This window comes from Triturus cristatus, chromosome 10 (assembly GCF_964204655.1).
Source record: "Triturus cristatus chromosome 10, aTriCri1.1, whole genome shotgun sequence".
NCBI classification, from domain to species: Eukaryota; Metazoa; Chordata; class Amphibia; order Caudata; family Salamandridae; genus Triturus; species Triturus cristatus.
The window spans coordinates 76,019,591-76,043,372 of record NC_140593.1 but is presented as its reverse complement, the minus strand read 5'-3'; positions in this window follow the sequence as shown (position 1 = coordinate 76,043,372).

Here is a 23,782-nt window from a genome sequence, read left to right as displayed (position 1 = left end):
ACAAGTCAGGTGGGGTGGGTGCTGGCCCAACTCCAGTGGGCAGGTCAGATGGAGTGGATTGGGTCACCACTGCAGTGCCCAAGTCAGACGGGGTGCTCCTGGACTCCAATGCAGTGCCTACATCCATGGGAGCGGAATGGGGGGCAGGTGAGGTCGGCAGGGCAGGGGGGAACACGGTCCCCACATCAGTGGCACTAACCGTCTGACCAGGTGTGGGGGATCAAGTGCCAGGGGGGAGGGCCTTAGCATTTTGGGGATGGTGTATCTGTGGGTGGGGGAACCCAGGGCAGGGAGTGGCGGTGGAACCTCTGGAGTGGTGGCCTGGGGGATGGAGGATGGAGCCTTGGAGCTGCGTAGTGGCGGGGGTCTTGCTCTTGTGGCGCCGGGGGGACTTGCGGGTGGGGGTCTCTGTCTGGAGGAGGGTGTCCGGGTGTGAGGGGCACTCCCCTTTGTGTGTGGGGACTTCCTCTTCCCCTTGTAATTAGGATCTGCCGGGTCGGTGGGGAAGAGGCCAAGGTCACAGAGGAAGAGCTTCTGGGGAGATGGGGTTGCAGGTGATGCAAGGGAAGGGGGCTGGGAGGGAGAGGTCTCGGAGGACTGCAGAGTGGTTGTGGATGACTGTGCGTGTCTGCAAACCAGCCCCTGTGAATGTGTCATCAGTCCCCTGCGCTTGCTTGTGTGCACGTCTAGACCTTGGTTTGGGTGTTTCTGTGCTTGGGACAGGTAGGCTGCTAGGAATCGTGGGTTGGTGCAGGGGTAGGAGGGGTGCGGGACTGTTGGAGGAGGGACAGTGCTGCCGTCAGGGAGGAGGCCACGGACTGATTAGTCCTCTGTAAGGCAGACATGCCCGAGGAAATGCCCTCCATGAATGACACCAGTTGTGTCAACAGACCCGTGTGTGCATGGAGGACCTTCAGCATTGACGCCTGCCCTACATGGATCTGTCGAAGTAAGTCCACAGACTCCTCACTCAAGGCAGCAGGGAACACAGGGGCAGGGGGTGCGGTGCCGGGCACGAAGGAGACATGCTCACGAACATGGGAGCCCACAGGGACCTCTGGGATGTGAGCCGATGGGAGGGTAGTGGTGATGGTGTTGGTGACGGGGACAGCCTCACTAGCTGGGGTTTGGTGGCTGCTGACACCCGCCTCCACAAGGGAGTCATCCTCAGAGCTGCTGTGGCCCTCAGCTGGGGGGATGGTGCTGACGACTCCTCTGTGTGGCTCCACTCGCCATCTGTGCCACTGGGTCCACCCGACTCCTCTCCTTCTGTCCCAGTCAGGCTCTGTGGCTCCTCCTGGTCCATGGAGCTGTCCCCTCCTGTGGCCGTGGATGTATCTGGATAGGAATAGGAAGTAAGAGAACAACATCAGTCACCTGCACTGACTGCACACACCACAGTGAGCACATCACATCACAGGGCAAGCCCTGGCATCATCAGCTGAACACAGCTCAAAGTGCCAACACTGTTTAGGATAAGCCAATTGTCATTCTCAACATCAACCATGGCACACATAGCCCTCCTTGACTTTCACACATATGTCTGTTGCATGTTGGATGCTAACACCCCAATGTGCCAACATGCACCACCCACACATTAGTTGGACATGCAAGTGTACATGTAGGAGTATGTCACTATGTCACTATACACACAGCACATCTCTTGCTACTGACTCAGTACAGGTGTCCGGATGAAGGGATGGGCAGAGACTCATTTCACATGCTTGTGATGCATGCCAGCAACACACACTATGATGTTCTCATGTCCTGATGGGCAAGCAATGCCACAATGGTGTGCATGGTGCACACTTGAACACAATGCAGGATCACTCATAACAAGTTAAATGCCATGGCACTGGGATGCCCTGAAAGTCAGTCAACACTGTCTCCTGTCACAGGGGCAGGGCATCCAGACAACAATATGCACTGACTCACAATCCTAGCTCAGGGGTAAAGCTAACTCTGCAGATGACCGGCGCACTTGCCCATCCTATGCAAACAACATGTCCAGGAGCCAGAAGACCCCACATCATGAAAATCAGACATCTGAGTCTCTGCAATCACAAATCCCTGTACATTAACATGTCACAGTCTGCCATGCATGTAACTCATCTGCCTGATGGACACAGTTGCATAAACCATTGTGCGCTGTCAGATGATCACACACCAATATGTCACACAGGTCTTGTCTCTCACAGTCACATCTCAGATGTCATGCTGACCCTCTGAAACATGGACACCCCAGTTGTACGTAACATCAAGCCACACCCTAACGACACAGAGGCAGACACCTGAGGGCATATGTCACTAAGCACAACCTGCAATTTCATACACAGGAGTGGGATTACAGAGTGTTTCTAAATGCCCTTGAGGAGGCATGACTGGCAAGGTCTACGTGAAACAGTGTTTAGCCCTGGATTGTAGTCAGGTGGCTAATCAAGTGTGACATACTCGATATACATGCTCCTGAAGCCCAAAAATTGGAGTCCCCTGCTGCATGGGTTTGTTTGGAATACCCCAGCCACATGTTGCGAGGCAGACCAGCAATTGGAACACATCTCAAGGGCACACACATATCACATGTCAGATCTCAGGCATTGTGTAAACATTTGACCCACCCATGAAACACACAACAGAGTCACGGGAACAGATGCTGACCGGTAGCTGAAGCATAGCTGACTGCAGGGACACAGTGCCCTAGTGACACAAGCAACAGACTGTAGGGGACACACCTGTGGAACAGATGAGGAGGATGCATCACACAATTGAGGGACATGAGTATTGGACTACAAGACCTACGTAATGTGGAAGTGTGACCAGGCCAAAAGACTGCTATTAGCATGTCAGATCTAGTAAACAGATCAGGCATGGACTTACCCCCTTCGTGCTGCTGTCTGGCCTTCAGCTGCCTATCCAGGTCTGGGAAGACCACCGCCAGTATCCGGAGCACGTGGGGAGTCAGGGTTCGGTGTCCGCCCCTCCTGCATGGAGGTGACAGCTTCAGCTGGACTCTAGCTATCCTCCGGGTCCAGCCCCGAAGGTCCTGCCACCTCTTCTGGCAGTTGCGGATCCGGCGCTTGTAGACCCCCACCGAACGAACAGCCCGGGAGATGGTCAGCCAGATCTCCTGCTTCTGGTGTGCATCAACCTGTGAGGATGACAAAGTGAAAAGTACATTAACACACATGCCCCAGATTTGTGCAGCACACATTTGGATATACATGTCATCATCACAAAGGGAAATGAATTACACAGGTAGAGCAACCATGGGGAAGGACAAATCACCTGCATGTCTGCCATGTTAACAATGCCTGGATAGTTTAAGCTTGTACTAATGCACTTTAGCAGCAGGAAACCTATTCATTACATGTACCTTTACACTTTGGGTGATGATAATAGTCAGTGAGAATGCTTGCCACTGATGTACACACTGCTAGTCCTGCTAGTCAGACAACATGCATGATTAGGAAGGCAGTGGACTGCACACTCATCTGCTCCCCTGGTTTCCCATAGAGCTTGCTGTACTGTGGAAGGAGCCTGTCCAGCAGGGCCTGTTTCTCCTCCTCAGTGAAGGCTGGTGCCCTCTCCAGAGTACGTGCCATAGTAGGAGTCAGAGAATGCAGAGTCAGCAGCAGTGGTAGCAGGGATGTGGTCCAGTAACATGTTGTGTAGGCAAGTGAGCTCCCTGGGGGCTAGTCAGCCTTATATCTGTGCTGAAGAGGCAGACTCTGTGCCATGTGTCCCAAGTGATAGGTCCAACATAGTTGCATTCTATGAATCTGGCCAATCCATTTAAATGTACGACTCGTACACGCCTTCCTCATCGTTCAAATCTTCACATTCATGGAGCACTTGAAAATTGCAACATTGTTGTAGGCATCCAACTGAATTTCCAGTGCACAACTCGTACAGGTTTTGAATCCGCATCCGTCTCCATGACAGTCCGGAGCCAATGGGTACGCCTGGCTCGTTCAACTGACTGTACAACGCGTATTTTGAATATACACATGCACCCGTCTCCATACGATTCAATGACAAAGCGTACGCACGGCTCGGACTTGACCCGTGCAATGCGTACGCATTGTCACCCGGGTCAGACCTCATTGCATTCAATGACAAAGCATACGCACGGCTCGGACATGACCCGAGCAATGCGTACGCATTGTCACCCGCGTCGGACCTCATTGCATTCCATGACAAAGCATACGCATGGCTCGGACATGACCCGTGCAATGCGAACGCATTGTCACCCGCGTCGGACCTCATTGGTGTGACTAATATACGGATGTAAAACACATATACTGGCCAGGGACACCTGTGCACACCTACCACACTACAGCATTGGCCACATAGTGTCCCATGGCATGTAAGGCTGCATTCCCTGGGTGTTTGGGGGGCACATCTGTTTTTTTGGCTGGCACTTTGTGCAGCCACTCCCAGGCTGTGTACGTGTACATGGGGGCAGAATCCTTTGTGTGTTGTGCACATTACCACTGTGATGTTCAATTGTACAGTAATGGGCATGAGTCACGGACACAGTGTCAGGTTGGATATGTTTAGGACATATCACATACACCCTGAGTCCTGGGGCTGATGGCATGTACGTCACAGTGAGACCTGTAGCCACAATACTGATGTGCACCCACAGTCTGTGTGCATGTTGTGTCTCAGATGTGTCTGATCAAATGTGCTCAATGGGTGACAGTCTCCACATCCATGTGGTATATGCATCACCCTTTATGGGGTGTGTGTCTAAGAGACGTACATGTAGGGCCGGCAGGAACAACAATGGCCACTACCTGTGGGACTTACACTTGCCTTGTGGTGTGTACATGCTACGCCATATCAATTGCTGTGTTGATGTGGCAATACAGGGACCCTGGGTTTCTGCATGGCAAAGATCTGTGATGCCTGGGAGACATGAGGCTTCACTTGTCACTGTGGTGTGTGTTTGGAACGTTGCAGCAGCACATAGGTTGGGTGACACAGCCAGATGATAGGCCATTGCACTACATGGGACTCATGTGGATATGTGGAATTGAGATGTGAAGTGGTGGTCTTGTAGGTGACATATGTGTCCAGGCCCAACAGCACACACCTCAGTACATTGTGTAATGTCATGATCTAGCATGTGATATTGATCGTGGTCATGGCCACATGGGTGGATGAACTGACAATCTTCCTTTGTGCATCTCTGTACTGCAGGGCACCAGCTGTCCATCGGCCGTTCCCAGAGCTTGCAACCATGCAGGAACGCGACTGCATCAGACAATACCGTTTCACCAGGCCACTGATTGCGGAGTTGGCGGAGCAGTTGATGCCACATCGGCTACCCGGCCGGACATACCCTACAGCACTGACCCCAGAGGTGAAGGTGATGGCAGCCCTGCACTTCTTTACTACTGGTACCTTCCAGTACACTGTGGCCACTGCTGGTGAGGTGTCGCAAACGATGTTTAGTCGGGTGCTACGTGATGTCTTGGAGGGGAGTTTGCAATTCCTAGACCTGTATATCAAGTTCCCATGCCCAGCTGAACTCCTTGAAATAAAGGATGCCTTTTATACACTGGGGAGGATGCCGAACGTCATCGAATCTATTGATGGGACACATGTTGTCCTGATACCACCACAGGCACATGAGCAGGCATACCGTAACAGGAAGCACTACCTTTCGATCAATGCTCTGGTGGTCTGTCTTGCTGACATGTCGATCACACATGTGTGTGCACGGTTCCCTGGTTCTGTGCACGATCCCTACAGATGCCGGCTCAGCATGCCTGCCTTGTCGGTGTGTACTGACTGTTTCTCATTGTGTGTGTTTGTCAATGTTGTATTCCACACTCCTACAAAACTCAGCTACTTGTTCATTTTTGTGTGTGTAGGTGACTCCGGATACCCCAACATGCCAAGTTTGCTGACACCCCTCAGGAACCCTGTGACACCAGCTGAGCTGCACTACAATGAGGCACATGGTCGGAGCCGGAGGATGATTGAGCAGACATTCTGCCTCCAGAAAAGCCGCTTTCACTGACTGGACAAGACCGGAGGGGCCCTCCCATATGAGTCTGAAAAGGTGCGCAAAATAATCATTGTCTGCTGCATGCTACACAACATGGCAGTGCGAAAGGAGGTGCCTCTCATCCAGGATGACGATAACCAACCTCTGGCACCTGTGGAGGATCCCGGCCTGGGCCAAAATGCCAGTGATGATAAGGATGAGGGTGACGTCCGCTCACAGCTCATCAACAACTTCTTCACCTGAATGTGAGTTTCCAGGGTTGTTATGTGAATGTATGGAGGTAGCCTGGAATGTGTTGTGCCAGCTCTGTTGCTGTCTGAGTGTGTTTGTGTGCCACTTGACTGGATGCGTGCTGTGATGTGTCCATTCAGGTGGTGTGTACTCCACAATAGGGTAGTACTGCTAACTAGTGTTTGTGTAGGTGTCTTGCAACATGTTTTGTGCATGTGTATTGCATTTCTCTCCTGTTCTTCTGTGTGTGCTTTTGACTATATCTTGTCTGTCCTTCCCAGGGTACTTTGCCTGTTGTGTGGTCAACACTGACCCCCAACACCCAGAAGCCAACACCAGTGTGGAAGTTGACAATTCCCATCACCTGATGTACTACACATCCCTGGACTTCCATTCTCCAACACATTGAGAGCACGTGTCCACTGTTACGTAGAATTACCGTGCAACTATTGTGGAATAAACGTGTTGCTGATGTGTAATGAACATGTGCTACGCTTTGTTATGTGCGTTGTCTGTCTTTCCACATCTGAGTGACATCTGCTTACCTCACCTGTGGACTTGTTACCACTGACTGGGGTTGGTGTTGTGTCTGTGCATGCCAATGTGTTTCAGGTCAACATCATTGCGTGTGATGAGTAACATGGCCATGGTGAGTGTGTTTTGTGTTGCCATAGTGGTGTGTCTCCCTCACATGTGTCACATCACCATGACTCACCTTACTTTGGTCACATTGTTGCAGTATTTGGCATGCACTGTGTTGTGTAGCAGATCGACATCTCCCTGAACATGACAAGTTGGAATCACAACAGAGGCAAGTATGGTGTACTGATGAGTTTATTTACAAACATGTGTGAGGGAAGTGCACAGGATGGTGGGTGCTGTACATTGGTTTGGGAATCCAAAGTTCACATTGGAGTTGGAAGTGCTGGTAGATGAAATGTCCAGAGTAAAGTCCACAGTCATCTGATACATTGGCCCAACATGAACCCTCCATGTCATGTGGCTGAGTTGTGTGCGATTGGACAAGGTGAACGGGTTGCACACAAAGGACATTGTCCAGAACAGGTTTAGAGGCCCTGGGGGATGTGCTGGGACATCTGCCTCTCACATGTCCTTCTTCAGACGACCCCTCTTCTTCCGGGGGGGATCCTCATTTGCAGGCCTCTCCGGTGCAGGGGACTCTCCACCAGAGTCCTTCTCCCTCCCTGTGGCGCTGGCAGGTGGTGTTGTGACAGATGTTGTGGCCACACAGGGGGTGTGGACAGGTTGGTGTTTCTCTGGCGGAGGCATTGGAGTATGTCCCGATGCACCGCAGTAATGTCATCCACTTGGCCTCCGTGAGGGCATGATGGGCGACCTGCTCGTGTTGCATGTGTTTGAGGATCCCCACTACCTGGCCAAATCCTCCGGTGCTATCCTGGATCGCACCTAAGATGTGTGACAGGTGGGGGTCATCATGCAGTCCAGACCCCTCTGCAAGGCACGCACTGTGCCTCCCACCCCTCCCAGCACCCCTTCTCCACACGGGCAGAACCAGCGGCGGGACGCACAGGTGACACTGGGACCCCTTCGGTGGTGTTGCTGTTGGTGTTTGCTGTAGCTTCCTGTGCTCTGGGTGTTGATTGGCCTTGGTCTGTCCGTGTTGGCGGGGGTGCCCTGTCGGTGTCCAGATGCTGGAGGCGTGGGTACAGTGGGTGCAGATGTTGATGCAACTGGTGCTGCATGATGGCTCACACCGGAGGGGCCAGGTTGGTCGTCGTCATCCGAAGAGGACAGAGAGAGAGTCAGACCAGAGAGCTCAGTGTCTGCCAGAGTCTGGGACTGGTTATCCTCATGATTTGGTGCTGGGTGCCCAGCACCACCTGTGTTTGGAAGAGACACACAATGTGAGTTATGTTTCTACATGTATCGATGGTTCACATACATGACACTTGCTACTTTTCGAACAGATGCCTGCATGTACGCTGCTTTTCCCTGCTTGTCACGGACAGAGTTTGATATTGTTGTTGGCCATTTCCCAGCATGGCCTTGTGCTCCCCACGACAGAGCCCAGTGTCAGACATCTTGTCAGTCCCTTTCCACTCCCTGTGAGGCGAGTATGGTTCAGTGTGAGCTTGCTGGGCCATGTGGGTGGGTGTAGATTGTCTGTGACTATGACTCCCATCATACTCTTGGCTACACCCTCTTCCCAGCATGCCCATACTTCCTCCCTTTTTTTTTTTTATTTCAGCTTGATAACAACATAGAAAAGCAAGTAATTAATCAATCATGGCAATCAATACAGAAAATGAATACATTGTGTAGTTTTAGCAAAAGAGTCAAAATAGAGTAAGCAAGAACACAAGGTTGGGTAAATCAGACACAGCGGAGGATACCATGAGAAGGGGAGAAGACAAAACGAGGAAAAAAAAAAAAGGTTAGTTGTTCATCCAATACGTAAAGGGCGCCCATATTTTCAGCCCCTTCTCATGCCTCCTCCTACCGTTTCTTAAGAACACAGCTGATTCCAAGTTGTGGAGAGCGAGAATTCTTGCTCTCCAATTCAGAAAGGTTGGAGGTACCGGGTTAATCCAATCGGAGATTATGCACAAACAAATTAGAGACATTGCAATACAGAGAAAAGCAGACTCGCAGAAGGGTCTGTCAAAGCATAAGTCAGTTTCACACCCCGTTATTACTAACTCAGAAGAAAATGCCACCTGAATGTTAAGGGAGCTATTAATAAACAATTGGACATCTTGGAGAAATGCATATAGTTTAACACAAGAAAAAAACATGTGTACATCATTGACTGCCGACAGGCCACATCTTGGACAACCATGAACACCACTGCCTCCCCATTTTGAAATTTTGGCGGTGGTAAAATACAAATCGAACAAAGCCATGTAGCATTGGGAACGTAAGCTCCCGGAGATTAACACAGCATTAGAAAGATCCAATGCATGAATAATATCTATACCAACCTTACCGAACTTGACTTCTAATTTCGCATTCTGAGAAGAGAGATCGTCGGGAAGACCTGATAATAAATTTTGGTAGAGGGCCCCTATTCGAGCCTTCCTTAAAATCAGATCCATAAGTGTATTTTTTTTTTTTTTTTTTTTAAAAACCTTTATTTTCAAAAGTCAGGACACAGCTATTCAGCCGACAACCCGGAGGTTCGGCAGCATCGATATATAGAAACAGAGATGCGTCCCCAGTACCGTGAAAGGAGAAGTGCAAAGGTTCAATTTTAAGTAAACACAAAAACACACAACAAACCCCAGCAAGGCAAGAACACTGAAAACCCATGGTGAAGCCCCCCAGGGGAGGCCGGACCCCACTCATCTACCAGTTACAGTACAGTGTAAAGAGGAAGAAGGGGGACAGCAGAGGCCAAAAAAGTCCATAAACCATACTGAGCTGGAAAGAAGGTTAGGAGGAAAGCTGTTCCTCGGGAGGATCCAGATCCGGGGCAAGACATATTCCCCCCCCTGTATTGATTCCACCGCCCCCAGATGGCGTACCACTTCCGGGGGCGGCCTCTAGCGCAATAGACCGTCTTCTCCCTTAGCATACTCCAGTCCATATTTTCTTTCCACGCGGTCAATGTGGGGGGCCCCGCGGAGCCCCACAATCGCGCGATATCTCTCTTAGCGACCATGTTACCCAGAGTCACCCATTGGGTCTGCGCCTCATCGTGGTCAGTGGGCCCCCAGACATTCAGGAGGCAACATCGCGCTTCCGGCTGCATAGCAATGCCCGTCACCTCCCCCATCACTGTATGGACTCTCCTCCAGAATTCCGTAATGACACCACATTCCCAAATGATATGCAGGAAAGTACCCACCATACCACATCCCCTCCTGCATAGGCCGTCCTCCGAGAATCCCATGTGAACCAGCCTTGGCCCCGTCACATACACTCGATGCAGTATTTTAAGCTGCACCAGCCTCAGACGCGACGGGATCGCGACCTCCTTAGGAGAGGAAACAGCCGACTGCCAATCCTCATCATCCAACTCGAGGCCATCCCTAGACCACTGGTCCCTCAGCCCCAGAAGCATGTCCGCCCGGACGTTGATCAGTTTCTTATAGATGAGCGAGATCGTGCTCTCGGGCATATGGCCATCAAGGACCCGGTCCTCCAAAGGAGAGGACTCAGGCACCTTCTCACCCTCTACGAGGACTGATCGGAGGGCGTGACGCACCTGAATATATCGGAAGTACTCGGAGGGCCCCAGCTCATACTCCGTCTGCAACTCTTCAAAGGACTTCACCTTCCCCTTATTCAGCACATCTCCCACCCTGGAGATGCCGATCAGGTCCCATTTATCAAACCCTTTTGTGTGCCAAAGCCTTCCCAGTCTCTCCGATTCAAACAGCGGGGTAGCGAGGGTGAGCCTATCCTTCCAGCCCAGCGAGTCAGTTGCCATCTTCCACACACACACTGCCACACCAGTGGGCCCCGTGAGGGACGAGTCTAGGGACCGCGAGTACAACGCCTTGTAGTAGTTACCACCACGCAGCAACCACCTGTCCATGGCATACCCAGGGCTGAGGGCAGGGCCATAAAACCCATGATTAATCGCGCTCAGCTGGGTGGCCCAATAGTACCGTCGGATGTCTGGGAGCGCAATGCCCCCGTCGTACCATGGAAGCGTCAACTTTGCACTAGCTATTCGCGGCCGCCCATCCCAAAGCAACGTTCGTTGGAGGCCTTCAACCTCCCGAAAGTATTTGGCCGGAACCCAGTCCAAAGTATTCTGCAGTGCGTAGAGGAAGCGGGGAAGAGACATCATTTTGAACAGGGCCGCACGCCCAACGAGGGAGAGCGGCAGCCTCCGCCAGCCTTCAACATCCCGCCTCAGGCGTGCCAGGGGGGGGAGCAGGTTCTTCTCATATCGCACAGCAGAGTCCATGGAGATAAAAATCCCCAAATACACGAAGCCCTGCTGAGCGACCTGTATCGAACATGTTTTAGGGATCGGTGGAACCTCGCCACTAAGAACATACAAATACGATTTACTCCAGTTGATAACAAGACCCGAGTTCCTACCAAAAGATGTGAGTACGTCACAGACCACTATAAGTGATTTCTTGGGTGAGGCAAGATACAGCAGGATATCATCGGCATAGAGCGAAATACGGTCCTCGTGTTCAGGCGACCATCTAAGGCCCCGTATATCCAGGTGCCAACGTATCCACGCAGCCAGCGGCTCTAGGGCGAGGGCGAACAACAAAGGCGACAGGGGACAACCCTGCCGAGTACCCCTCCCAAGCTGAAACGGAGTCGACGCCCGACCATTCACCACCACACTCGCAAGTGGCCCCTCATACAGCAACCTCACCCAGCTCACAAAACCGTGGCCAAAGCCGAACTTGGTCAGCACGGCCCACAAATATGCCCATTCCACCGTGTCAAAGGCCATCGTGGCGTCAAGAGACGCCACAATAGCTGGTTCACGCAGCGTGCCCGCCCTGGCGATTACACCATGAAGGCGCCGAAGATTTAACGCTGTGTTTCGGTGCGGGATGAAGCCGGATTGATCCGGGTGGACCAAGTCACCGAGTACCCTAATCAATCGGGTCGCCAGGATTTTAGCCAGAATTTTCGGCTCTGCGTTAAGAAGTGAGATAGGCCTATATGAGGCGCACTTATCTCGGGGTTTGCCCTCTTTGTGTATAACCACGATCGTCGCCAGTCGCTGGTCCAACGGGAGGGTCCCACTCCCCCGCGCCTCCACAAACATGGCGCGCAGGTGAGGGGCGACCCTATCCGGAAATAGCTTGTACAGGTCGACCGGCAAGCCGTTCGGTCCCGAGGCCTTGCCCGAGTTTAACGCGCGGATAGCCCCCGCCACCTCGTCAACCGTTATGTCACCATCTAGATCATCCCTATCTATATCGGAGAGACAGGGCAACTCGATATCACGGAGGAGGTCACACGAGTCCTCGGGCGGCCTATCCGACACTGAGGCATAAACCCTACAGAAATAATCCGAGAAACACTTTACAATCCTCTCAGGTTCCACAATCACCTCTCCCCTCTCTCCCGTCAACTCTGGCACAACTCTATTGACCCGTTCTTTTTTGTCCAGCCAAGCCAGGAGTTTCCCTGCCTTGTCACCAACATCATACAAACGGCCCTGCTGTTCCCTACTGAGGGTCTTAGCGGCGTTCGTCACCAGGTCCTTATACTCAGCTTGCTTCAAGCAAAGCTCATGCAGTGAGGACTCTGTAACCTCCTCCTCCAGCGCTCCCTCCAGAGCCGCGATCTCCTCCTCAACCTGCAGAACCTCGCCATCTCTCCGCCGCTTGGCAGCTACTACTAGGGAGAGGGCTTCCCCTCGGAGCACGGTCTTAAATGCTTCCCACAGCGACACTGCCGAGTCCACGGATCCCTGATTGTCCTTGAAAAAATTATCTACTTTCTTTACCAGCGCGCTGCGCATCTTGGGGTCTCGGAAATACCACGGGTTGATAGGGGCCACCCTTCCTCCTCCCTCCCGACCCAGATCCAGCCGGATCCACACTGGCGAATGGTCAGATATACCACGCGCCATGTGCCTCGCCTCGGAGACCAATGAGGCATGCGCAGCCAGAGTGAGTAGGTAATCAATCCTGGAAAGACTACCATGTGCCCCGGAGTGGAACGTGTATTGGCTCTGTGTGGGGTGCCGGAGCCTCCAGCAGTCTATCAGGCCAAGCGTGTCTAGGAAGTCTGGAAGCCACTTCTGAGCCCCCCCTGTGTCTCTGGGCGGGTATCTATCCAGCAGGCCGGAGCCAACAGCGTTGAAATCACCTCCCACCACAAGCATACCCCCCGGGAGATCCAGCAGGGCCCTACCCAGATCTGTGAACGTGGAGGCCTGCAGGGCCGGCGGGACATAAACCGAAACTAAAACCAAAGTTCTTCCTTCCCACCGCCCCGCCACCGCCACAAACCTCCCCCTATCATCAACAATGGTGGAGTCCACCTCAAATGGTAGCGAGGCTCTGACTAGGATGCCCACACCCCTGGACCCAGAGGAGAATCCCGAATGTGCTATGAATTTATAACCCTTCCTATTCAGAGCATAGCACGTATTACCTATGAGATGCGTCTCCTGCAGCAGGGCAACATCCGGCATTGATCGTTTCAAGAATTGCAAAACAATCCCACGCTTAATGCGATCCCCCAAACCATTAACATTCCAGCTTATAACACTTAAACCCCTACCCCCCATCCTCAAACGTAAAGAGGCCCACCCCACACCCGAAGAGCCACCATGGAACAGTCCTGGAAAGAATCACCATGCCTTGCAGAAATAAACCCCCCAACAACAAACCCAAAATCCCAGAAACCCCCCCCACCCTGCACCCCTGCTGCAGCTTACAAAGCCCCCCCAACTTGCAGTGTGCCTGTCGCCCTACGAAACCCAAAATCTACAAAAAGTACCCTAAGGGAGGAAAAGAGCACCCCTCGTCCTCCCGCAGCCCTCCGCATTGACTGCACTCTATTCAAGTCTTCAAATATAGCCAAATCGAGTCAGACCGGCTCCGAAAAATCAGCCCTGCCCATCCCGGCCACTGTCCCCATCCTCGGCAATGTCCTCCCCCGTCCGTCGCCGGGGCAAAGCGTCCAGCCATTCATCGGCCATAGCAGGAGAGTCAAAGAAGAATGTCCGATCTTCGTGCACCACACGTAATCTGGCAGGGAAGAGCATGGCATACTTCAGATCCCTCTCCCGGAGCCGCCTCTTCACCCCCAGAAATCCCTGTCTCTGCCTCTGCACCTGCTGGGTGAAGTCCGGATAGAAATTCACCGACGCGTTCTGGAAGGGGACCGGGCCCGTCACCCTCGATGCTTGCAGGATAGCGTCCCGATCTCGAAAATGAAAGAGCCGAGCGACGATCGGCCTCGGTGGGGCACCCACCTTGGGCCTCCCACCCGGCACTCTATGGGCCCTTTCAACCGCAAAGAACTTTCCAAGACCCTTAGGCTGCAGATGATTAAGCACCAAGTCCTCGACAAGCAGGTCAACCGAAGCCTCAGCCGAGGACTCCGGGACCCCGATGACGCGCACGTTGTTGCGCCTGGCCCGGCTCTCAAAGTCCTCCAGCCGGCGGGCGGCGAGATCACTCTCGGTCCTCAGCTTACGAACCTCGATCTGCAGTTCCGTGACATCATCGGTGAGGCCCGTGGTCTTGAGGTCCAGGGTCCTAACCCGTTCATTCGTTTTGCCCAAGTCCGCACGGATCAGGTTAACATCCACCAAGATGGCATCCACCTTATGCGCCAGGGCATCAAACTGTCTCCCAATCGAAGTCTGCATCCCTTCGAGCGCGCCCATGACATCCTGTAGTGAGAGCTCCGGGGCCAAAGGCGAGGCCGCCTTCTGGGTATCCGGCGACTGGCTCGACCCACTCGGTGATCCCTTCTGCAGAGCATAGCGGTCCATACTATTGACTTGGGTATAGGCTCCCCGCCTGGTAGACTTAGCCTTCAGCCGATCCACCTCTGCTTTGCCCGACATGGTTGATACCAAGCAGGTCGGTTCAGATAAGACGGGTCCCTCTCAATGAAAGGAATCAGGAGTGATCAGTTCTGCAGTGGGCCACCAGAGTAGCCTGCAGAGCGTCCATAGGGTAATAAAGCCACCAAGAGCTCTCCAGGGGCAGGGCTGACAAAGGGAGAGAAAGCGAAAGTGAAAGGACGGGGACCTCCGTCCGACAGTTCACACCTCGCCTGGCCGTTGTTGTTCAACTAGAAGTCGGGCAGCCTGCCAACTCTAGCCCCTGGCATCCCTCGGAGATAGGCCGCAATCTTCCGCCAGGCATAAGTCCGGTTCCCGGTGGGCGATCCGACCGCGAGTAGCATCAATCGCCTCCCTGACAGGTCATCCACACGATGCCATGCATACCGACAGGATTAGAGACAGGATAGTCGACGGAGGGCGCGAGGGTCTCGGGAGCTCAGAGCTCACGCGGCCATCTTGGTCAAGCGCTAGGCTCCTCCCCCCCCATAAGTGTATTTTTAGTAAGTGCGGTAGGGGTATTATAGAGAAGATGGCCTATATAGCTGCGTATCTGCAAATACTTAAAGATTTCAAATTGCCCTCATAAAGTAAGTCCCCCAATGTACAAATACCGTGGGATCTCCACCTAATTGTAACCGAATCTTGAAAACTGGAGGGTAATAGCCTAGCGGCAGCCAAAGGTGTGTAAAAGTTAATTTTGGGGATTAACCAGTTCCGACGCACCTTCCTCCAGACTGAGTGCATAGCTGAAATAACCTTAAACTTAGTTTTTTTGTAGTAACTGGGTTCAAGGACCGACAGAAGAGACCCCTTAGCCTCTTCTCCTAAGCCGATCTCAAAGATAGAGGGACTACAAGATGGTGGGAGTGAAGCTCGTGAGCCAAAAAGTGGAAAAGCCAGATGTTGAAGTAAAGCGGCCCAATTATATAACCGCAGACTAGGGACTGACCACCCACCCCTGTCCAATGGTAAATGCATCCATTCAGCAGCCCTACGGGGAAGACGATAATTCCACAAAAACCTATTACAGCATCTTTCTGCACTGATAAGACTAGATTGGGCAAATTCCAGGGGGATAGTCCTAAAAATATACAAAAAATTTGGCAAAATCAACATCTTTAATACATTCCTCCTACCAAATAAAGAAAGATGTAGATTATCCAGCCTGCGCAGAGTAAAGTTAGCCATATCTATAATAGGTAAGATATTCATTTCAGGTAACTGCTCTACTGCAGCCGAAATTTTAACCCCCAATACATTGCGCTTTGCACGACTGGTGCCTCCGATGGTCCCATAGCTGAAGATTGGATAATCTGGGATTCTGAACATTAAGTTTATACCCTGTGAGTCGACCAAAATATTGTGCCAGGTTCTTGATGGCCAAAAATGAAGATGACACATTGCTGGTTAAAACAATAATGTCATCGGCGTATGCCAAAGCTTTATTTAAAGTCAACCGCATTAATCTTAACAGGCAAAATATTACTAGAAAGCTCTATTTTATTTATAAAAGGATCGATATAAAGAGCAAATAACAGGGGCGAGCAGGGACAACCCTGTCTTGTGCCCCTATTAATATCAAACGGCCTTGAGAGCAACCCTGAAATTGACAAAGTTGCTTGAGGGGCGATATAGAGGGATTGTAAAGCATGTATAAAATTAGGAGAGAACCCCTTCCACTGGAGAACCTTCCACAGAAAACCCCAGGCAACCCTGTTGAACGCCTTTTCGGCGTCCAACAGGATTACTCCGAGGGGAGATCGCGTGGCTTGGGCCCAATCCTGAAGAGCTATAACACGGCAGACATGGTCCGCCGTGTCCCTTCCAGGGATAAATCCGTGTTGCCGCATAGAAACTAGTGGGGATATCACCGATGCTAGTCTAGCCGCCAGGATCTTTGAGAAGATTTTGCTGTCCGTATTAATCAATGAGATCGGACGAAACGAGGCGGGATCCAGCTCGGGTTTGCCTTTTTTTTTAAACAAAATGATAGTTGTAAAACGCCAAGAGTCTGGAATCCTACCAAGCTGGGCGTCTCTAAGGGTCATTAAAAGGTCCTCCTGAATCTCCGACCGGAATGTGCTGTAAAATTCCAAAGGGATAGAATCAGGACCAGCAGCCTTGCCGCTGGCCAATGAATTTAATGCTGTTTCTACTTCATCTTTACAATGGGTGCGGCGAGAACCGTATTTTGATGATCCGAAATTTTTACTGTATTGAGTTCATCAATAAAAGCACTAAATTCGAAATCTACAGTGTGGGAGGTGACTTCCTCGATATATAAGGAGCGATAAAATTCAGAGAAAACTGACAAAACCACATAAGGGGTATCGCGAATAACCCCCAGAGGGTCCTGAATCCTAGTAATACGGTTAGCTAAACCTCGCTGCTGAAGCCGCTTAGCGAGGACCCGGCCAGATTTTTCACCATACTCGAACATTGTCGAGCGGTACTGCAGGTATTTAGCCGCAAGGTCATGGCCAAAGAACTCAAGCAGGGAGGCTTTGATTCGAGCAACCTGCAACTGAATAGAAAGTATATCACCACCATCCCTAATCCTGCTTGTAAGCAGAATCTCTGCACTACGTAATTCATCGATCCGAGCCTTAGTTTGTTCCTGTATTTGCTTCTGACGAAAGAATGAGAAGCTTTTGGTCTCACCATGGACTGCGGCCTTAAATGAGTCCCAAACTATGTTACTGGGGGCTGAGCCTCTATTAATATTCAGGAATTCAATTGCCCAAGGTCTCAAATGGTCTAAGTAAGTTGATTCGAGTAACAGTTTTCTCTCAAAGGTCAAGGGTCTGGAGATTCTTACAGCACCCGTTGTAGTGCAATTAATAATCAAATGATTGTGGTCCGACATAATTCTGGGGAAAATAGCAATTGATGAAGTATCTGCCAGTTGATCTGACATAAAGAAATAATCCAAACGGACCATTTTCTTATGGGGAGCAGAAAAGTATGTAGAGCCATCTATATCTTTACAATAACAAAACCATAAATCAATCATAAAATGTTCTTGCACGAGGGCTTGCAAAGCTCTATAAACTCTAGGCTTTTGGCCCACGTAAGTCTGCCCTCCAACTATGTTGAAATTGGCTGATAAATCAATGTTAAAGTCCCCACAGAGACAGATAGGCTGGGGCCATAAAGCCAATTCAACATTTAAGAAATCTAAAAGTACAGGGTCGTCCAGATTTGAGCCATACACGGTGCAGACTGTCAGGCTTGAGCCATTAATCAAGAGCTCCGCGGTTGCCTATCTTCCCCCGGTATCTTGGCTGGATCTTAAGTATGAGCCTACCCCACGTTTCATTAAAATAGCCACCCCCCTTATCATAGAGGTCTGGTGAGAAAACACTATTAGGTCAAACCCAGGAATTTTAAGACATTCTCTATTGTTCCAGGGAACATGAGTTTCCTGCAGACAGAGTACCTCTAAATGGAGAGCTTGGATAACCCGTACAAATAAGGCTCGCATCTTCCCATTATTCAGGCCGCAGACATTCCATGAAGCAATAGAAATTTTACCCGATGCCATTGAGGATTTTAAGAATAAACATCACAATTATAATAATTCTCTGATTTAATCCATGATTACCATGATAGAAAGAATCTGTTTCAAGCTTATTTTTTGAATGCGCCACAGCCCCACCCACCCAACCGCCCCTACCCTTGCAAGATCGCCCCCTCCCATGCCCACACAACCCCCCAAACAAGGCAGTGATCGAAATCCCAGTGATGGAGAAGCTGGTATGAGCAAGGACCTCCCCCCCCCCAAGAGTCGCTGCCAATTCCACAAATAATTTCTTTTTTTTCAGAAATAGAAAACTGTAATGAAATACACCCCTCAAGAGAACCTTAGCCCGTCTAATAGCTAAAGAGAAAAGGAAAAAAGATATATCGTTATGAACTTAAAGTTACATACAATTACATTTTACATTTATTGCAATGTGTCTAGAAATGCTTTTGCTTTTGCTTGGATTTCAAGCTCAAAAAATCTAGTCTGGCCTTGGTGGGTAATTTTAAGTTTAGATGGAAAAAGCAAAAAGACTTGAGCCCCCTTAGACTGAAAAGGGGCAATCAGCTGGCGGAGCTGCCACCTCCGCTCTACCGTGGCTGGACAAAAGTCCGGTCTAACAAAAAACTGACAGCCTTTTCCAAACCTTTGCCTATCAGGCCTGGCTAGATCATAGATCCTTTCTCTAGCTAAAAAATTATGTAGGCAGATTAAAATGGCACGAGGTCTGTTGTCTGTCTGGCCCAAACGGTGCTTTGGTTTAAAAGGGAAACAGTAGGCACGTTGGATCTCCAACCACCAGTCCCATTCCTTCACCTCTGGAAATGCTTCTGTGAATAAGTCGATGACAAACTGATGGGTGTCCGAACCTTCCGGGCCCTCAGGGACCCCCAGAATTCTTAAATTGTTCCTTCGTACCCGGTTCTCCATGTCGACCAGTTTCCCTTGAATGTCAACCCTCTGCGACTGGATTGCATCTATGGTGGATTTGTGAGTCACTTGATCATCTTCGAGCGTAGAAATCCGAGTTTCTGCTTCCGTGACCCTACATGCAATACAGTACAGTACAGGTCTTAATTACTCTGCGCAGAGAGTTTTGGACCCTGCGGTACGCCCCTTGCGTGCGGGCACTTTCCTGCCGCGTCACCTCACGGTGGGCCATTATTGTTTGATAGATTATAGCCAATGTCATTTCACCAGGAGGCGAGCCAGTTTTGGATTCCAGAGGATGGGGCGCTAGGTCTTGAGAAGTGCCATGGGGTACTGACTGAGCGGAAAAAGAATAGTCCCAGGCCAGTGAACCAATATTGAGCCAGGATCTTGAGATGCCTTACGAACTGTGGGGGGATGTCTGGAGATGCCAATAGAATTCAAGGCATCGTTGGTTCGCCAGTCTCCCATATCGCTGCCCTCATCCTCGGTCCAATCTTTGTCCAACCCAATGTCCTCCACCGAAGAGCCCGTATGTTCAGACGGAGAAAAAGAATTATCTCCATCTATATCAGCTCCTGCAGAGGGAACAAGAGTCTGCAGGAAATCAGTGTGAGGAACATGGGATACTGCCATTCGTGAGCTAGGTGCAAGGCCTAATGGGACTACATCTCCCAGCATCCCCAGTGATGGTAAGCCAAGACCCAGGGCAGCCTCTGAACATGGAGACACCCCCACCAGAATGTTAACAGGTTGCTCCACATCAGTTTGCAGAGCCGCAGCCGAAGATGTGCCCCCATCAACACCTCCAAACACCACAACGGGAGAAGGAGACGGAGAAACAGAATCCGTGTCACCAGCTGGAGGGTCAGAGTCTGCAATGGCCGTGAGGGGAGCAAGAGGAAGATGAGAAGATCTCACAACAGCAGGGCTCAGATTGCCCTTACCGGTTGAGCTCACCCGTGGTTTGAACATTGCCGGTACCGGGACCAAAGCCGGCTTAGAGATTTTGCTGGCTGTTGTAGGTACCTGGGTTTTTTTGGAGGCATCTGCAGCTGGCAATGATGCTGGTGGTGTAGACTGGGCTGAAGCTGGCGCCTGAGCCACTGCAGTGGACTTCACTGTGGCCCGAGCGAGGACCCGTGAATGATTTTTCGGAGGCATCACAGGTGACAGAGCGGGCCGATAGAGCTGAGGGCGCTGCTCGAAGTAGAACGCGAGCAGACTGCCACCGGGAAAACGCCGCGCCACCGAAATCCAGGACTGGAGATCGCGGCGTAAACAGCAAAGCCGCCATAGCAACATTCGTCAGAGGCCACAGGTGAGAGCTTCCACTGCCGGCTAGGTCCACGCGCTATGGGGCATAAAGATTAGCAGCTCCTGATGGGGGGGAGAAGATGCTAGTACCGGCTCACTCGGCCAGAGGACTGGCCACCATCTTGCCTCCTCCAGAAAACACTGCAACTCCCATCATACTCTTGGCTACACCCCCCTTCCCAGCATGCCCATACTTCCTTCCTCTTGACTCTGCTTCCCTGTGAGGGGGTGTGACAGCAATGGCAAGATGCCTGGATGTGAAGTCCTGGTGTTTGTTGTAGCCCATTTCCCAGCAGGGCCTTGTGCTCCCCACAACGGAGCCCAGTGTCAGACATCTTGTCAGTCCCTTCCCACTCCCTGTTAGGCGACCATGGTTCAGTGTGTGCTTACTGGGCCATGTGGGTGGGTGTAGATTGTCTGTGACTGCAACTCCCATCATGCTCCTGGCTACACCCCCCTTCCCAGCATGCCCATACTTCCTCACTCTTGACTCTGCTTCCCTGCGAGGGGGTGTGACAGCAGTGGCAAGATGGCTGACTGTTTAGCCTGGTGTTTGTTGTTGCCCATTTTCCAGCATGGCCTTGTGCTCCCCACGACAGAGCCCAATGTCAGACATCTTGTCAGTCCCTTCCCACTCCCTGTGAGGCGAGTATGGTTCAGTGTGAGCTTGCTGGGCCATGTGGGTGGGTGTACATTGTCTGTGACTACGACTCCCCTCATACTCTTGGCTACACCTCCTTCCCAGCATGCCCATACTTCCTCCCTCTTGACTCTGCTTCCCTGTGAGGGGGTGTGACAGCAGTGGCAAGATGGCTGACTGTGTAGTCCTGGTGTTTGTTGTTGGCCATTTTCCAGCATGGCCTTGTGCTCCCCACAACAGAGCCCAGTGTCAGACATCTTGTCAGTCCCTTCCCACTCCGTGTGAGGCAAGTATGGTTCAGTTTGATCTTGCTGGGCCATGTGGGTGGGTGTAGATTGTCTGTGACTGCGACTCCCATCATACTCTTGGCTACACCCCCTTCCCAGCATGCCCATACTTCCTCCCTCTTGACTCTGCTTCCCTGTGAGGGGATGTGACAGCAGTGGCAAGATGGCTGACTGTAAAATCCTGGTGTTTGTTTGGCTACAAGTCCAAAGTGAGTCCCTGTGCTTCACACAGCTACACCCAGTACGGGGTATCTTTTGCTGATAATTCAATGAGGTGTGTGTCAATGCATTGTACCCGGTGAGTTGTGTGGAGTTTGTGTTGAGGGGGGGGGTGTCTCCCCATGCTGGTAAGTATGGTCAGGGCTGTCAGTCCTCCTTCCCATCATGAAACGTGCTTCCATTGTAGGGCGTGAAAGTTGTCTTTCAGGATGTCAGTCAGTGGTGTCCTGCTTCTGATTTGCACACAACCCCTAGCAGGGCTTTGTGCTCCCCACAGCAGGACCCAGTGTCAGCCATCTTGTCAGTAATTTTCCACTTCCTGTGATGTGGGCATGTTTCAGAGAGGTCTTGATGGGCCAATCAGGAGGGGGAGCATTATGTGTGACTACAGGTCCCATCATGCTTCTGGATACACTCACTTCACCTGCATCCCTGCTATTCCTTCCTGACAGTCAGCTGCACTGTGAGGTGGTGTGTTTGTGGTGGCAAACTGTCTGGCAGGGTCTATTTGGCTTTGTGCCACTGGCTTGCTCTATTTGTTTGTAGGTTGGTTCATGTCATGACACAGTTCCCAGTCACTATGAGATAGCAGGTATTGTGTTTGTCTGACTGGCATACACATCTTGGGCTTATTATCTATTGGTTAGTGTAGCTTTGCTTGCGGTGCATGGTTTTACTGTCCCCTTGCCACACAATCTTGGGTATGTTGTTTGTGTACTCACCAGGCTCTGGTATGTCGGTTAGGCCATGGACGCTCTCTGGAGATAGGATGTCCCGTACCTTCTCCTGCCAGGTCCTGAAGCAGACTGGTTTGGCAGGAGGGCCACTGCCGGTGCACTGACTCAGAGAGTGATCTTTTTCGATGAGTTTCTTGACCCTCCTGCACACGTCATACCACCTGTTCTGGATATTGTCCTTCGTGCGCCTTGCTGGTGCTTGAGCATTCACCTTTTCCACAATCCTCGCCCACATCTTGGTTTTCTGTGAGATGGGTGTCCTTTGGACCAATGTACCAAATAAATGTGGCTCTACTCTGATGATCTTGTCTACTAGCACTTCTAACTCACTATCTGTGAACTTTGGATTCTTCTTTGGGGGCATGGTGATGGGTGGTGGTAGTGAGAGATGTGTGTGTGAGGGTGCAAGTGAGGGTGGTTTGGTGTTGGTTTTGCTGGGTGTATGTGTGTGTGCTTTTGTATGAGGTGCTAATGGTGTGTGAGTTGTGTGATGGGGAGTTGTGAGTGTGTCTGTGGTTGCTGTCTACTGGTGTTTGCTGATTGCTGTGTCTCCTGTTTGCAAGGGATGATGGTAGTGGTTGTAGTCCTTTATATGGTTGGAGTTGTGGGTGTGCCTTTGTCCCATGTTTTTTTCTTTGGTATTTATTGGCTTTGTCCTTGCTTGTTTGGTCCCTTTTTTGTCTTTTTTCCTTTAGGTTTTGTAGGCATGAAGGAGACGTTCATGTGACAGAAACGGACGCTGCTGTCATCTCGTGTGGGCTTCTCCGCCTCGTTCACGCTGCCTATCTTCTGTGTTTGGTACGCGTCGGTCGCGGCGGTCTCTATTGCTTGTGTGCCGGGTTGTCTGTGCGTGTCGGTCATGCGGCTTGGTCTCCGTGCGAGTCGGACTGGTTTTACACGCATTGCATCGTACTGCGTGAATCGTACATCACGGGTACGGGTCGGTCGGGTTCATTCCGGGTTCGTGTCGGTCGGTGAAAATTGCGTCGTTTTCCGGCCGGATCACTATTTTCCCTACGGCTCGGTCGTACGGCTTGTATTCCATACGTGTCGGTTGTAATTCACGCGCGTTGCATCATACTGCACGGGTCGTACGGCGCTGGTACATGTATATATATACTACTAATTGATTAATACTTTGAGCTTATGGGCTATGACAGCCTACAGGTTATACAGGTGATAAACTCGCAGGCATCAGATACAACAGTAGCATTTGTGACATTATCATAAAAAGTGTAAGCGATGTAGATAATGAAATGTCTCCACAGGAGTTATGAATTAAGTGGAATAGCAGAACGTATCCTCTGGTATGAAGAAATCAAGATCAGCCACAATCCCCTCCCCAGAACTCAACACAATTAAAACTCAAATACCAGCTT